Raw genomic sequence first — 16,815 nt, forward strand, 5'->3', positions numbered from 1 at the left:
TCATGAGTCCTGACCAACAAGTCATTGGTGCATTTTGCTGTATGCTAACTTTTTAATTTTTTTGCTTATATACATATGCATTTATTAATGTTGCTGTCACATCTATATTTACATTTATCTAAATATATATTTATATAATTCTATATACATCCATATAAAGTGTATATTTATATTTTATAGATATGTGATTTATTTTATTATGTTTCTCGATATCAAAACAATTAAAATCGGTAGATCCTTGCATGAATTTACTACAATTCAGATGAAAATCAAAATGTCCAGAGATTTCAAAAATCTGAAAACCAGAATAAATAATTTCTACAGACCTAATTTTTAATATCTTATCCAAATTTAGTACTTAGTTGTGTTGTGTTGATAGTTTTGTTTTTATTCACACATTCATACTAACGATCAGACACATAGCTACAAAAATAGCAAAAATTTTAACTTTGCCGAAGGCTTATACTTCATTGTAAAACAGCAAGTTAAATTATTTAACAAATTCTGTGATTTTGGAAAGAGCAAAGAGCCTTGCCATTGTTCCAGTTTTACTGGCAACGAGATGCAGTATCAAACTGAAAGCTTAATCAATGGACACGTATGGTGGTGACTGCAGCTGAATTCCTGGGAGACGTAAAAATAACTGAAAGCTTGCATTTGTCTATTGCCTTTCAGAATGTCAGCACTACAGCTAAGGAAGTACTTGTGAATTGTCGTCTCTGGTATCATGTTGCAGAATTTTGCTGTTAGAATGAGAAGATATTTGGAGGGAATAGAGGATGGAGAGGTCTCTATGAACAACATTCATTACTCTGTTGAGGGAATGGGAAATATAGTTCATCTCAATGCCGTTTAGTTGGGCATTTCCTTTTACAAGATGCAGTTAAAATAGTTTGAGCGTATTCATGCAATACGATACTGATGACTGGTTGAAGCGTGCTTGATTGTGTCTACTAAATGTTAGCTCAAGATGGTGAGGAACACCATTGACGGAAAATGCCTCTGGAACTTTGTTCAGTTGCAGCAAATAGAATTACTAAAGAATAGTAACCAAGTAAGTAAAAGAAAAATAATAGACTTGTTGGTCAAAAGTGCAAGTGATGAACATCAGAAATATTATATTTTGTTATCTTCACTAAGGTCTCTGGTACATCATTATGTAAAGATAATGGCTAGACGTTGTCATCAGAAATCGAAAAGAGATTAAAGAAAACAAAGAGTTTTGATATCAAGATGGTGGCAGAGTAGCAGGGTTGTGTGCAGGCTCTTGAGCTCGAGGCTCAACCGCTCCTACCTGCTTTCTTTCTTTTTACTTCTGTTTTTTTCCTTTTAATTTTTCTTTGTTTGATTTTCTTTTGCGACGGGTTAATCAATGGTATCGGCACAGCAGCTTCCCAGTGGTCGGAAGCAGCAGCAGATGCAAGTCCTCCCAGTGATTGGAAGCAGTGACGGCAGCAGGGGCAGCAAGGATATCCTTTCAGTGTTTGGGGCCGGCAGTAGTGGCAAAGCTCCTTCATTGATTGGAAGCAATGTTGGCAGGGGATGTTTCAAGATGACAGCACCAGCAAGGTGATATCTTGGCAAGGCAGTGATGGCTTGGCCTGGCAGTGGAGCTAGGAATTTCTGATTGCAATTGCAAGGACTTTTGGCATTATCAAAGCAGCAGCAGAACCAGGGACTCCTGGTTTTGAGGCGAGTGTGGGTTCAGCACAGGACCTGGCCTCAGCAGCAAGGTGGGCCCAGTGACAATAAGATGGCACCTAAAGAGTACGACTCCTACAATGGTGGGTATGCCACAGGCAGCAGCGAGGCAGTGTCATTGGTGAGCTGACTCAGGGCTCATGGCGGAGGGGGCAGGCCGAAAATAGACTCTGTTTCAGTTATATCTTTTATTCTTAAACTATTCAAAATGGTGCTGGATTGTTGAAGCTTTTCACTGTATTTTGCTGTATTAGAGTTATAGAGATGTACACCATGGAAACAGACCCTTCAATCCAACCCGTCCATGCCGATTAGATATCCCAACCCAGTTTAGTCCCACCTGCCAGCACCCAGCCCATATCCCTCCAAACCCTTTCTATTCATATACCCATCCAAATGCCTCTTAAATGTTGCGGCAACATCCTTGTAAATCTTTTCTGAACCCTTTCAAGTTTCACAACATCTTTCCGATAGGAAGGAGACCAGAATTGCATGCAATATTCCAACAGTGGCCTAACCAATGTCCTGTACAGCCGCAACATGACCTCCCAACTCCTGTACTCAATACTCTGACCAATAAAGGAAAGCATACCAAACGCCTTCATCACTATCCTATCTACCTTCGACTCCACTTTCAAGGAGCCATGAACCTGCACTCCAAGGTCTCTTTGTTCAGAACAGTCCCTAGGACCTTACCATTAAGTGTATAAGTCCTGCTAAGATTTGCTTTCCCAAAATGCAGCACCTCGCATTTAGCTGAATTAAACTCCATCTGCCACTTCTCAGCCCATTGGCCCATTTGGTCAAGATCCTGTTGTAATCTGAGGTAACCCTTTTCGCTGTCCACTACACCTCCAATTTTGCAAACTTACTAACTGTACCTCTTATGCTCGCATCCAAATTGACAAAAAGTAGAGGGCCCAGCACCGATCCTTGTGGCACTCCACTGGTCACAGGCCTCCAGTCTGAAAAACAACCCTCCACCACCACCCTCTGTCTTCTACCATTGAGCCAGTTCTGTATCCAAATGGCTAGTTCTCCCTGTATTGTACAATGCAAGTGACTGCAAGTGTCTGCAGACCTCACTTTCTCCCCAATGCAAGTGACAATAAATCATTCAATTCAATTCAAGAACTTGCACTTTTACAGCAGCTTTTACAATCTCGAGATATTCCAAAGTACTTTACAGACTATGAAGTGTGTGATCATTGTTGTAATATAGGAGATGCAGCAGTCAATTTGTGCATAGCAAGGTCCATATACAGTATTAAAATAGAACATGCCATCCATATTCAGTTGATGGTTGAAGAGCAAATACCTGATGGATGCTGATAGATTTTTTTTTAGAACTCCCTAAATTGGTGCATGGGACCTCAATTTAATGCCTCACGTAAAGGTACTGCATTGAAGTGGCAACCTAGTTTATGGGATTTCAACTGTCCAGCTTCTGATTCTAAGACAAAAGAGCTACCACTGTGACAGGGTTGTACCAATTGTTAATTGATAATTATGTTGTTCTTTCCATCATCAGTGGCAATAGCAAGATCCTTTCAGTGTTGCCTACAGGATAATGAGGAAATGTTTAAGGCCATAAGAAATAGGAACAGGTGTAGGCAATTCAGCCCCTCGAGTCTGCTCTGCCATTCAGTAGGATCATGGCTCATTTGACATTCCTCCCATCTGCTTTCCTGCCTTCTCCCACTAATCCTTGATTCCCCAACTGATTAAAAATCTACCTATCTCAGCCTTAAATATACACAATGACTCTGCCCGTGCAGTTCTCTATGGCCAGGAGTTTCAAAGATTTCACAATCCTCTGAGAGAAGAAATTCCTTTGTATCTCAGTCTTCAATTGGCATTTCTTTATTCTGGGACTATGTCCTCTGGTCCGAGATTCTCCGGGGGGGGACATCTTCTCAACATTTATACAGTCAAGCCCTGTAAGAATCCTAAATGTTCCAATAAGATCACCTCTCACTCTTCTAAACTCCAGTGAGTAGCGTCCTAACCTGAAAAACGTTTGCTCATAAGACATTCCTCCATACTGGGGATCAGTGAACCTTCTCTGAACTGCCTCCAATGAAACAATATCTTTCCTTAAATATAAGAACCAAACTGCTCTCAGTACTCAAAATGTGATCTCACCAGTACATGTAGAACTGCAGTAAGACATCCCTGCTCTATGCTCCAACCCTTTCTTAAATAAGGACCAACTTCCATTAGCCTTCTTGATTACCTGTTGCACCTGTGTACTAGCTTTTTTGTGTTTTGTGCACAAGTACCCTCAAGTCCGTCCATGTTACAGCTTTCTGCATTTTTTCTCCACTTAAATAATACTCTGTTCTTTTATTCTCCTTCCCAAAATGAACAACTTCACATTTTCCCACATTGTATGCTATTTTCCAACTTTTTACCTACTTAATAAACCTATCAGTATCTCTCTGTAAACCTTATTCCCCTTGCAACTTGCTTTTCCACTTACTTACTTTTGTGTCATCTGCAAACTTCACTATGTGCATTTGATTCCTTCCTCCAAGATATTAATATATATTGTAAACAGTTCCAATCCCAGCACTGATCACTGTGGAATCCCACTAGTTAAAGTTTGCCAACTTGAAAAAGAACCCCTTATCCCTACTCAGTTTCTTGCTCATAAGCCAATTCTATATCCGTGACAACATACTACCTCCAGTGCCATGGGCTGTTACCTTTTGACTTAACCTTATGTGAAGAACCTTGTCGAGCAATTCAGAAATCTAATTGCAACACACTTACTGGTTGCATTGTATCTGTTCTAGTTGAGATTGAACTGGAAAATGTCTAATAAACACTCCTTTCATGAAGCCATGCTGACTCAGCTTGGTTAGATTATGATTATCCATGTACTGTCTAATCGATCTATAGTTACCCGCTTTTTGCTCCCCTCCTTTTTTGAATAGGGGTGCCATAATTGCAGTTTTCCAATCCCCCAGTACTTCTCTGGAATCCATGGATTTTTGGAAAATTATGAACAACATATCAGTACCTCTGTAACTGCTTCTTTTTAGAATTCTTGGATGCAAGCCATCATGGCCAGGGGATATATCTGCTTTTAGCCCATAAGTTTGTTTAATACTACTACTTAGTGATGATACTTAATTTAATCCCTATGTTCTTTAGTATTAATAGAATGTTCAAAGTAGGTTCCACTATAAAGACTGTTGCAAAATATTTGTTTATTTGTTTCCTCTGCTATTTCCTTGTTCCTCATAACTATCTCATCAGATTCATTTTCTAAGGTGCCTATATTCTCTTTAACCTCTGTTTTTCTTTAACCTCTGTTTTTCTTTTTATGTTGAGAGTTTTATGTTCCTCACTAGTTGCCCTCATAGTTTATTTTCTTTACCTTTATTATCTGCTTAGTCCATCTTTGCTGGATTCTGAATTTATCCCAGTTTTCAGGGCTATCACTAGCTTGTGCCTGTTTTTATGCTTTTGTTAAACATTATACTCTCATGAACCTCCTTGGTTAGCCAGGGTTGATTTATCTCTCTCTTAGGATCTTACCTCGTCACTAGGATTTATTGTTGCAGAGGGTCATAAATGACTCCCTTAAATGTCTGTCACTGTTTGCTAATTCTACTTCCTGGTAATCTATCTGCTCAGTCTACTTTAACTAACCCTATCATTATAATGCCCTTTGTTTAAGTTAAATTTAACTTTGTGTGAATGGTGGAAGAAATGAGGAAAGAGTAAAATGAGAAGAAAGTCAGGTGGATGAGTGCAGAAAAAGATTCACTGAAAACATGTGGAGGAAGCTAATCAGGAAACAGCAAATGACATTTAAAGTTCACAGAGGGAGTTCATAGGGCCAGAGAGGAATGCAGCGAGGGTTCATCAGACTTGGTCCCAGGATAATGGGACTGTCCTATGAAGAGAGATTGCACAAATTGGACCTGTATTCTCTCAAGTCTCAAAGAATGAGAGTGATCACATTGAAACTTACAACATGTTTAAAAGGATAGATAGGATAGATGCAGATAAAATGCATACCATAGTTGTGGAGTCGATACCTAAGACACGCAATTTAAAAATAAGAAGGATGTCACTTGCCTCTGAGATGAGATTTTTTTTAACTCAAAGGTTGTGAAGCTTTGGCTTTTTAAACCACAGAAAGCTGTGTTTTGAGTATGCTTTAGGTAGAGATTGATAGATTTTTGATTACCTTTGGGTTATGGGAATGGGCTGGGAAAAAGGTATTGAAGTGTTTAATTAGCCACGATCCTATTGAATGGCCGGGTAAGCTCAATGGGCCGAAAACCTACAGCTGTTCATGTGTTCCTATATTTAGTCATGGTGCCCCAGACTAATATGTGTGGGTAGTAGAACATAACTTCTGATTCGCTTTGGTGGAGGAAGTAAGGAAACAATGTCATCTTTGTACTTTGTGTATGCAGATTTAGTTTTGATTGGGGGTCAGCAGATAAATAGTGAGATTTCTTTGTTTCCAATGGTAGCAGCATTTTTAGTCAGTGAAAGATGCTGACTTTTTTTATTCTTTCACTGGAACATGTGTGTCACTGACTACACCAGTATATATTGGCATATTTTTAATGGCCCTTAAAACAGTGAGCTGACTTTTTAAACTGCTAGTCTATGTGTTGAAGCTATACCCACAGAACTATTTCAAAGGGAGTTCTTGGATTTTGACCCAGTGACAGTGAACGAATGGTTTCAGATCCTATTCATATACCCATCCAGATGCCTTTTAAGTGTTGTAATTGTACCAGCCTCCACCACTTCCATACATGTACCCTTAGATCTCTTTTAAATCTTTCCCCTCTCACCCTAATCCTATGCCCTCTAGTTCTGGACTCCCCCATCCCAGGGGAAAGACATTGTCTATTTACCCTATCCATGCCCCTCATCATTTTATAAACTTCCATAAAGTCACCTCTCAGCCTTCAACGCTCCAGGGAAAACAGCCCCAGCCTATTCAGCCTCTCCCTTTGACTCTAACTCTCCAACCCTGGCAATATCCTTGTAAATCTTTTCTGAACTCTTTCAGGTTTCACAACATCCTTCCTATAGTTTTCTATGTTTCTATTTATGTAACCCTGATGAAGGGCTTTTGCCTGAAACATTGATTTTCCTGCTCTTCGGATGCTGCCTGACCTGCTGTGCTTTTCCAGCATCACTCTAATTTTGACTCTGATTTCCAGCATCTGCAGTCCTCACTTTCACCTAATGCTGAGAAGTGCCTACAGTGCAATCCATTACGATGATGTCACACAGCCTTGGTAGGAAACCATCTTAATACCAGCCAAGGCTTCCTCATAGCCACTGTAGCAGGCTATCTCATATGCCAGATTACTCATCTTTTTATGACTTACGTGAAGATTCATCTTATAATATGGTAGTCAAAGGTGTGGACTTAATTTAGCTACCTCTTGCGTGCTAGTAAGGCGAATATCTAAAGGACACAACTTTAAGAAGGTTGCTCATACAGACAGGATCAGGCCTCAGTAGACTGGGAAAGGATTTGGCTACAGTGGACTGGGAACAGCTCCTTGTAGCTAAGTTTACAATGCAGTAATGGGATGGGGGTGGAGGCATCGTGCATTCAAAAACTAGCTGGTGAGAGTATGGGTCTAACATGTACTCGTTAGAGGGAAATATAGGAGCAATAAGTTCAGAGAATCCTAGAAGCCCAGGGCAATTCAAGACTGGATGAGGAAGAGGAGCAGGGCTTTCAGCAAGTACAAACGGAGCAGTTTAGTTGCAGCTATAGAGGAATATAGGAAGTGCAGGAAGGAATTTAAGGAAGTCATTACAAGAGCAAAAAGGGGGCATGACAAAGTACTTGCGAATAGGATTAGGGAGAATCCTAAGTTATTAAAAACATGTTAAAGGGAAGAGGTTAACTGGAGAAAGAGTAGGGCCCATTAGGAACCAAGGAGGCAACCTGTGTATTAAGCTGCAGAATATTGGAAGGATTTTGAATGAATATTTCTGTTCGGTCTTCATTCTGGAAGAGGAAAATGTAATTAAGGAATTCAGGAAGAGATTGAAGAACTTCTACAGTTTGACATACGAAATTGTGACATATTGGGGGTTCTGTCAGACTAAAAATGGACAAATCCTCTTGCTTGGATGATTTCCATCTCAAGCTGCTGCCAAAGGAGAGGCAGGAAATTGCTGGGGCGTTGACACTGCTTTTTAATTCCTCTCTGGCCACAGAGGAACTGCCAGAGGATTGGAGGGCTGCTAATGTTGTTCCACCTTTTAAGAGGGCTAGTAGAGGTCAACCAGGAAATCACAGACCAGTGAGTCTCACCATAGTGGTAGGGAAACTATTGGAGAAAACTTTGAAGGAGGAAACTAATGCCCACTTGGGAGGCATAGCTTAGTTAAGGATAGTCAGCATGGCTTTGTCAGAGAAAGAGTCGAAGAGTGTGGTGCTGGAAAAGCATAGCTGGTCAGGCAACATTCAAGGAGCAGGAGAATCGACATTTCGAGCATAAGCAAATCTTAGCAAGACTTATACACTTAATGGTAAGGTCCTCAAGAGTGTTGCTGAACAAAGAGACCTTGGAGTGCAAGTTCATAGCTCCCTGAAAGTGGAGTCGCAGGTAGATAGGGTAGTGAAGAAGGCGTTTGGTATGCTTTCTTTTATTGGTTAGAGTATTGAGTACAGGAGTTGGGACATCATGTTGTAGCTGTACAGGACATTTGTTAGGCCACTGTTGGAATATTGTGTGCATTTCTGGTCTCCTTCCTATCGGAAAGGTGTTGTAAAACTTGAAAGAGTTCAGAAAAGATTTACAAGGATGTTGCCAGGGTTGGAGGATTTGAGCTATGGGGAGAGGCTGAACAGGCTGGGACTGTTTACCCTGGAGCGTCAGAGGCTGAGGGGTGACCTTATAATTTTGTAAACCGGCATGGATAGGGTAAATAGGCAAAGTCTTTTCCCTGGGATGGGGGAGTCCAGAACTAGAGGACATAGGTTTAGGGTGAGAGGGGAAAGATATAAAAGAGACCTAAGGGGACAACTTTTTCACGCAGAGGGCGGTACGTGTATGGAATGAGCTGCCAGAGGAAGTGGTGGAGGCTGGTACAATTGCATCATTTAAAAGGCATTTAGATGGGTATATGAATAGGAAGGGTTTGGAGGAATATGGACTGGGTGCTGGCAGGTGGGACTAGATTGGGTTGGGATATCTAGTCGGCATGGACGGGTTGGACTGAAGGGTCTGTTTCCATGCTGTACATCTCTGACTCTATAAGCTCTTCATCAGGAATGAGGGGGTGGCCCAAGGGGGCTGCGAGATAAGTGGGATGGGGGTGGTGTTGAGGTGAAGGTAGCTGAGAATGTGATAGGTAGATGAAGTTGTGGATGAAGATGATACATCGGAGAGGTGGATGGAGCGGATAGGTGGGCAGGAAGATGGACAAGTACAATAGTTCAAGAGGGCAGTGCCAAGTTTGAAGGTTGGGTCTGGGATAAGGTGGGGGGAGGGGAAATGAGGAAATTGGTGAAATCGGCATTGATTTAAACAATATAGATGAAAATGTGGGAGGAATGTTCAGCAAATATGCAGGCAACACTAGATTGGTCAGAAAGGATGTGCAAGAATGTGCCGGGGTGAAGGATTTGAGCTATAGAGAGAGGCTGAATAGGCTGGGACTATTTTCCCTGAGCATCAGAGGCTGAGGGATAGCCTTATAGAGGATTATACAATCATGAGGCACGGATAGGGTAAATAGACAAGGTCTTCTCCCTGGGATGGGGGAGTCCAGAACTATAGGGCATAGGTTTAGGGTGAGAGGGGAAAGATTTAGAAGAGGCCTAAAGGGTAATGTTTTTACGTAGAGGATGGTACATCAATGGAATGAGCTGCCAGAAGAAATGCTACAACATTTAAAAGACATTTGGATGGGTACATCAATAGGAAGGCTGAGAGGGATAGGCAAATGGGACTAGATTAATTTAGGCTATCTGGTGGACACAAATGAGTTGAACTGAAGGATATGTTTCAGTTGTGCTGTACACCTCTATGACTCGAAGTGGTTATTAGAGAAGAAGATGATTATAGGTTACAGGAAGATATAGGTGGGTGGTCAGATGGGGCAGACCAGTGGCAGATAATATATAACCCTGATAAGTGCAAGGTGATGCACTTTGGAAGAAGAAACAAGCTGCAGGAGCATTTAATGAATGGCAGGACACTGGGTAGCTTAGAGGAAGAGAGGGATCTTGGGGTATTTATTAACAGAGCTGAAAATGTGTTGCTGGAAAAGCGCAGCAGGTGAGGCAGCATCCAAGGAGCAGGAGAATCGACGTTTCGGGCATGAGCCCTTCTTCAGGACGTCGATTCTCCTGCTCCTTGGATGCTGCCTCACCTGCTGCGCTTTTTCAGCAACACATTTTCAGCTCTAATCTCCAGCATCTGCATCCTCACTTTCTCCTATTTATTAACAGATCCCTGTAGTCGGCAGAGCACATGAATAAGAAGGTTAAGGCATATGGGACACTTGCTTTCAGCTGTCCGGCATACAGTATAAGAGAAATTAGATAATATTTAACTTGTACAGAGTGTTGGTCAAGCCACAACTGGATTACTATGTGCAGTTCTGGTCACCTCACTACAGAAAAGATGTGATACTACTAGAAGGGGGTGCAGAGGAGGTTCACCAGGACGTTGCATGGAATGGAGAAATTGAGCTATAAAGAGAGACTAGATAGGCATGGATTGTTTTCTTTAGAGCAGGGAAGACTACGGCAGTGGGGATGGTCATGATTGAGGTATATAAGATTGAGAGATTTGGTCAAGGTGAATAAAGAACAGCTGATGTCCTTGGTTGACGGGTCAGTCATGAGAAGGCATAGTTTTAGGGTAAGTGGCAGGAGATTTAGAGGGAATTTAGGAAAATATGTTTTCACTCAGTGAATGGTGGGAATCTGGAATGCACTAACTGGGAATGTAGTGGAGGCTGGAAACTTTACAACCTTTATAATATTTGAAGTACTCATCCAAATATCCTTTTAATCAAGGATATGGGACCAGTGCAGGAAATTGGGATGATTGCACTTTCAGTGGTACTTATGTCTACAGACTCGATGGTCCAAAGGCCCTTTTCTGCGCTGTGTCAATCTTCGACAGTCAGTGGCTGGAAAAGCTGAATATTTGGGAACCCTACTGAAGAGCACTGGTGTTATGATTCAACAAGATAGAATCCACAGTTGATGGTAAATGCATTTCAAACCAGTAATAGAAGAACAGCAGCAAGGATGAGCTAGGAATTTCAAGGAGCTGGAGGATTGGTCAATCCAAGGCAGTTACAGATTACTTTGCGTGCTGATGATCTGTAGGACCAGTCCCAAATAAGATTTAGCTGGAGAGCAAATGGGTATCCAAGGTTGTGAGAGTAATTTTAAATCCCAGTTGAGCAAGGAGAACTTTTTTGAAAAAAACGAAAAGAACAAAAATCTGTAGATGCTGTAAATAAGAAACAAAAATACAAATTTCTGGAATGCTCAGCAGGTCTGGCATCATCTGTGGAGAGAAGTCAGATTTAACGTTTCAGGTTGCGTGACCCTTCCTCTGAACTGATGGTAGCTAGGAAAATGTTCCGTTTATATGCAAAAAGTGCAGAAGGTGACCTTACCTACCATCCACACCCAGAGGATCATCAGTTGTCATTTCCGCCACGTCCAGCAAGATGCTACCACCAGACATATATTCCCCTCCCCTCCCTTGTTAGCTTTCCACAGGGATCATTCCCTCCGGGACATCCTGGTCCACTCTTCCTTCATTTCCAACATCCCCCCAGCCACAGACTTACGATACCTTCCCCTATAACTGCAGAAGGTGAAACACTTGTCTATTTTTCCCTTCCTCCCTCAGTATCCAAGGGCCCAGACACATCTTTCAGGTGAAGCAGCCGTTAACCTGCACTTCACACAATCTGGTCCACTTCATTTGCTCCTCAAAATGTGGTCTCCTCTACATTGGGAAAATGAAGTGTAGACTGCATGACTGCTTCGCAGAACACTTAAGTACTGTCTGCAAAAACGATCCTGAGCTTCCAGTTCCCTACCACTTCAACAGACTACCTTAATCCCTAGCCAACATCACTGTCTCAAGCTTGCTGCAGTGCTACAGCGAAGCTCAGCGCAAACTGGAAGAATAGTACCTCATTTATGACTTGGGAACCCTGCAGCCCTCTGGACTCTATCGAGTTCAGTAACTTTAGGGCATGAACTCTCCCATGTCCTTATCCCAACTCCACTTATCAGGCCTTGTTAACACATAGTCAGCTTTTAGACGCAACCCATTGTTAGCCACTAACAGTTGCCATTAATAGCCAATCATCTGCCTAACCAGATCGTTATCCACTCCTTTGTCTGTCCAACTGTTCTTCTGTCTCTTTGGGCTGTATCCCTACGTAGTGTTTACTCCCCCCACATTTTCCCCCACCCCCAATTTTCCTAGCTTCAGTTCTGAGGAACGAGTGCTTGACCTGAAACGTTAACTCTCCACAGATGCTTTCAGACCTGCTGAGCTTTTCCAGAAATTTCTGTTTTTGCTTTTGTTTAAAAAAATAGGATCAGATTTCAGGCTGGGAAAACGAGAAGTAAGTGAAATACTTATAGTTCAGATAACGCTGTCATAGCTGGTGGATACCATGAGACATAGAGAAATTAAGGGCCACTAAATCAATTTAAAATAAGGCTGCTGAGCTGAGAAAGAGACAAAGCCAGAGTTGCAGTGATTTCGAAGCTTAAACAGACAACTTAAATTAGGAGATTATTGAGGTGGGACTCATCCAGAAAAATATTGCTAAAAAAATGGGGATTATTATTTATCACCATAGCCAATGGGGTTCATCTAGGAAAAAAATTATTAAAATAATTCAGAAACAGAGCTTACTGGGAAAACTCAACAGGTTTGGCAGCATCTGTGTAAAGAAAGCAGAGTTAACATTTCAGGTCTGGTGACCCTCCTTCAGAACTGATATGTACCTAGGAAAAGCTTGGTACATATGCTGAAGATGGGATGGGGGTGAGGGTTCTGAACTAAGTGATTGGGTACAGATGAAGCCCAGAGAGAGAGACGCAACAGTTGGACGGGTTTTCTTTTATTAAAATAGGTCACCTGGAAAAGCAGAAAACCAAAAGGACCGCAAATGCTGGGAATCTGAAACAAACACATTAATTTCTGGAAAATCTCAACAGGTCTGGCATCATTTGTGGAGAAGAATCAGTGTTAATGTTTTGGGTTCAGTCTTCTGAAGGATCATTAGACCCAAAATGTTAACTCTGATTTATCTCCATCAATGCTGCCAGGCCTGCTGAGATTTTCCAGCAATTTTTGTTTTTGTTATTAAAGCAGATACTCTGATTCAGTCATTAAAGCTTTTAAGGAAATGGGTATTTTTGACTAGAGACACCACTTAAAGGCAATAATTCTCAATTTTGACAGTAAATGTTCAGAGGTTCCCCGACAGCAGTATATGGTAATAGCATAATTTTACTGATGAATTGGAAGCACTCAAAGCAAAGAAAATAATCTCAATTATTTGAATGATTTCACAATCATCAAATATTGTACAGCCAGGAAGACATGTTCTCACATGGTGGGCCAAACAGAATATGGAATTGGACATCTTGGGGAACTCATTCTTAAGATACAGAATTGCTTCTAAACTAGATGCTGGACAAGAAGCTGAACACTTTAATGCAGTTATGTATGCAGTGGAATATACTGCCTTTTAAATGTTGTAACTGTACCAGCGTCCACCACTTCCTTTGACTGCTTTTCCATACACACACCACCCTCTGTGTGAAAAAGTTGCCCCTAAGGTCCCTTTCATATCTTTCCCTTCTCAGTTTAATGTCGTTGCAGACAGTAGAAAAGAACATGAAAGAGTTGCCCTTTAGGGTCCAACTTTAAATTTTTCCCCTCTTGCCTTAAACCTATGCCATCTAGTTTTGGACTTACCTAGCCTGGGAAAAAAACCTTGGCTATTCACCCTCTCCATGCCTCAAATGATTTTACAAACCTCTATAAGGACACCCCTCAGCCCAGCAACGTCTTTGTAAATCTTTTCTGAATCCTTTCAAGTTTCACAACATCTTTCCTATAGTAGGGAGACCAGAGTTGAACACTATTCCAAAAGTGGCCTAAGCAATGTCCTGTACAGCTGCAAAATGACATCCCAGCTCCCGTACTCAATACGCTAACAAATAAAGGCAAGTGTACCAAACACCTTCTCTCTATCCTGTCTACCTGCAACTCTGCTTTCAAGGAACTATAAACCTGCACCCCAAGGTCTCTTTGTTTGGCAACACTCCCCATGGCCTTATTGTTAAGTATATGGGTCCTGCCCTGATTAGCCTTACCAAAATGCCTCACATTTATCTAAATTAAATTCCATTTGTCACTCCTTAGCCCATCTGATCAAGGTCCTGTTACAGCAAAAGGTGAATGAAGCAGAAATCCAGAAGAAGCACAAGTTAGTTCTAAAGCAGACAGTCAAATTATCACATGAGATCGAGAGAATCTTTTCAGTTGTCCAGGTACAATACCCAAAATGATACACATGAAAAAGGACAGACAGCAGATGCTAACAATGATTGTGGACCAAGGAAACCTCAAGCACAAACAGTGCGCACCTATTTTTTTAAAAAAAGGATTTGTCTGTTAAATAAGTCCCTTTCAGAACATGTGATGAGCAGGACACAGTCAGAGAACAGCAAGAACTCAAATAGCTACTCACAAAAAAGTTTGAGGTAGGACAGGCTATAGTAGAAAAGAAAGCTGAAGGTGTTCAGAGAGGACTTAGCATTTTGGCAAAAAGATGCTTATAATAATTGTGATAATGCTACTCTTTTAACAAGGTTATGTTGTCCTTGGCTTTTTTTCAGAGAGGTTGTAAAAGACACAGACTCCGAAAACTCGAAGTTGGATGGGTTTTAGGGCCAATTTAATTATAGCTAACAGTGCTTCAGGCAAAAGGTTTTTAAGTTTTAAAACAAAATTGTACAATGAAAGGGGAGCGGCTAGTTCTCCTATCTCAACTTTTCTCTGGTTTGATTTGGTTTTGGCAGTCTGGCTATTCACTGAAAACAGTCAGGCAGTTTGAGGCTGCTGGTCCAAGAAACAGCCACATGGAAGAGGGTGTTCCATGCTGCCACCTCCCCCTCTCCTGTAAGGCCCTGTGTTTGATTTTACCTTTTGTGCCAAGGTATGTTTATGGGGATTGTTGAAAGTACTTGGAGCAGCATCAGTAAGTTTGGATAATCTTTTGGTATTTCGGATAGGTGAAGTTATTAAGTATTCTGTTCTGTTTTGTTTTTGTTTCATTCGGTAATCTTGTAAATAAAGTTTGTTTTGTTTTAAACAAAGTGGTTTGCCCAGCTGCATCACTCATGGAATATCTGCATTACACCTGCTTAAACAATTAGAAAGGTTAGGGTCTGGGCTACTTTCTTGAAATGTTTTGAGGGGGTCTGGCCAGGCCCATAACGCATTGACATCTCAAACTTTCAAGCTCAATACAGGGGCAAGTCAGTATGTTATCAGTTAGAGCACCACGGGTGAAGAAACTTGTGAAGCAACCTACTATGGTGTAAATGCATAGTCACTTAAGATCAAAGGGCACAACACTGGGGCAGGTGGGACATGAACTTTGACCTCCTGAGAGATAGGGATATTACCACTGCCATAAGCGCCTTGGGTAGATTAATGGTATGGTAAAAGCAACAGTGCCACATAAGTTGTGTCAGACTGTAGAGAACTGTACATATTTCAGGCGTCGAGAATTCTCACTCTTGAGCATGAATGCATGTTTTGATGTGACTCATTCTTGAAATGATGGAAGAAGACAAATTCATTAAAATCAGGAAACCACTGGTCAAGTGACAGCAGGTCAAAAAACATTTGGATATTATACAGCCAGTTGTGGAACAAACAGTGAGAGGATAGTTGGGAGAAAATTTTATCTGGTTCCAAAGACTCATCACAGAACCTAAACAGAAGTCAGAATTTTTGAGATGAGCTACGTTGACATAAGAAATTTGTTTTTATACCGTCAGCAAGATGGTAACCTGTAACATCTTGAGTTGTCAGAAATGTTTTCCATTTTTATCAGGATGAAGGAGAGTTCAAGGTTAATGAGAAATCACAAGCAAGCAGATAACCAATGAGCAGCACACTTCACAATTGCGGAATCCTTAACTGATTAAACTCTGATTACAAACAGCTTCATGAACAAACAGTGATGACAAATTTAAGGATGATGCCAAATGCTGAGAAGCCACAGTTTGAAGCACAACATTTTACTTGTTTCGAAAGCAACTTATTATTTTACAGATATTTTATTTCCTTCCCAGAAATAAGTCTCAATGTTGAAAGTTATGTGAAGCAAGATGCAACCCTGAAACAGCGTGACTGAGAGGTTCTGACCTGAAACATTGACACACCTCCTCTGATGCTGCTCAATATGCTGTGCTTTTTTCAGCTCAACTCTCTATCCACTCTGACTGAGAAAGTGAACATTTTGGTTTCACCAGTACTTCTATCATCAAGAAATAAATAAAGTGTTAAAGTAAAGGCTGTACACATTTCAGCACAGAATTACAAATTTCATTAAAATGCTGCTCACACAGATTGAAGATGTGATGCAACTCCATGGAAGCTACCATTGAGAAGGGATGACCATGGCCCAAATATTCAAGACACCAAGATGAAATTGCCAAGTTCAGAGGTCCAGAATATCACCAAGGTGAAATTACCTAGTTTAGTGTTCCAGGATGCGAAAAAATAAAAGTGCTTGTTTCAGCAGGAAGCCTTCCTTCGTGAATGAAATTCAAACGAAGAAGATCCTCCAATTTAAAAGCATGCTCAAATCTCACTAAAGATTAGAATGGTGCTAGAAAAGCACAGCAGGTCAGGCAGCATCCAAGGACCAGGAAATTTGACGTTTTGGGCAAAAGCCTTTCATCAAGAATGAGGCCTCATTCCTGATGAAGGGCTTTTGCCCGAAATGTCGATTTTCCTGGTCCTCGGATGCTGCCTAACCTGCTGTGCTTTTCTAGCACCATTCTAATCTTTACTCTGATCTCCAGCA

At 41.2% G+C, this 16,815-nt stretch overlaps 1 protein-coding gene across 8 annotated transcripts in view; it reads left to right on the forward strand.

Moving 5' to 3' along the window:
• Nucleotides 1–16,815, forward strand: part of sanbr (SANT and BTB domain regulator of CSR) — a 162,386-nt gene that overhangs the window by 86,037 nt on the left and 59,534 nt on the right. The window lies entirely within an intron of this gene.

This window comes from Chiloscyllium plagiosum, chromosome 9 (assembly GCF_004010195.1).
Source record: "Chiloscyllium plagiosum isolate BGI_BamShark_2017 chromosome 9, ASM401019v2, whole genome shotgun sequence".
Classification (NCBI taxonomy): Eukaryota; Metazoa; Chordata; class Chondrichthyes; order Orectolobiformes; family Hemiscylliidae; genus Chiloscyllium; species Chiloscyllium plagiosum.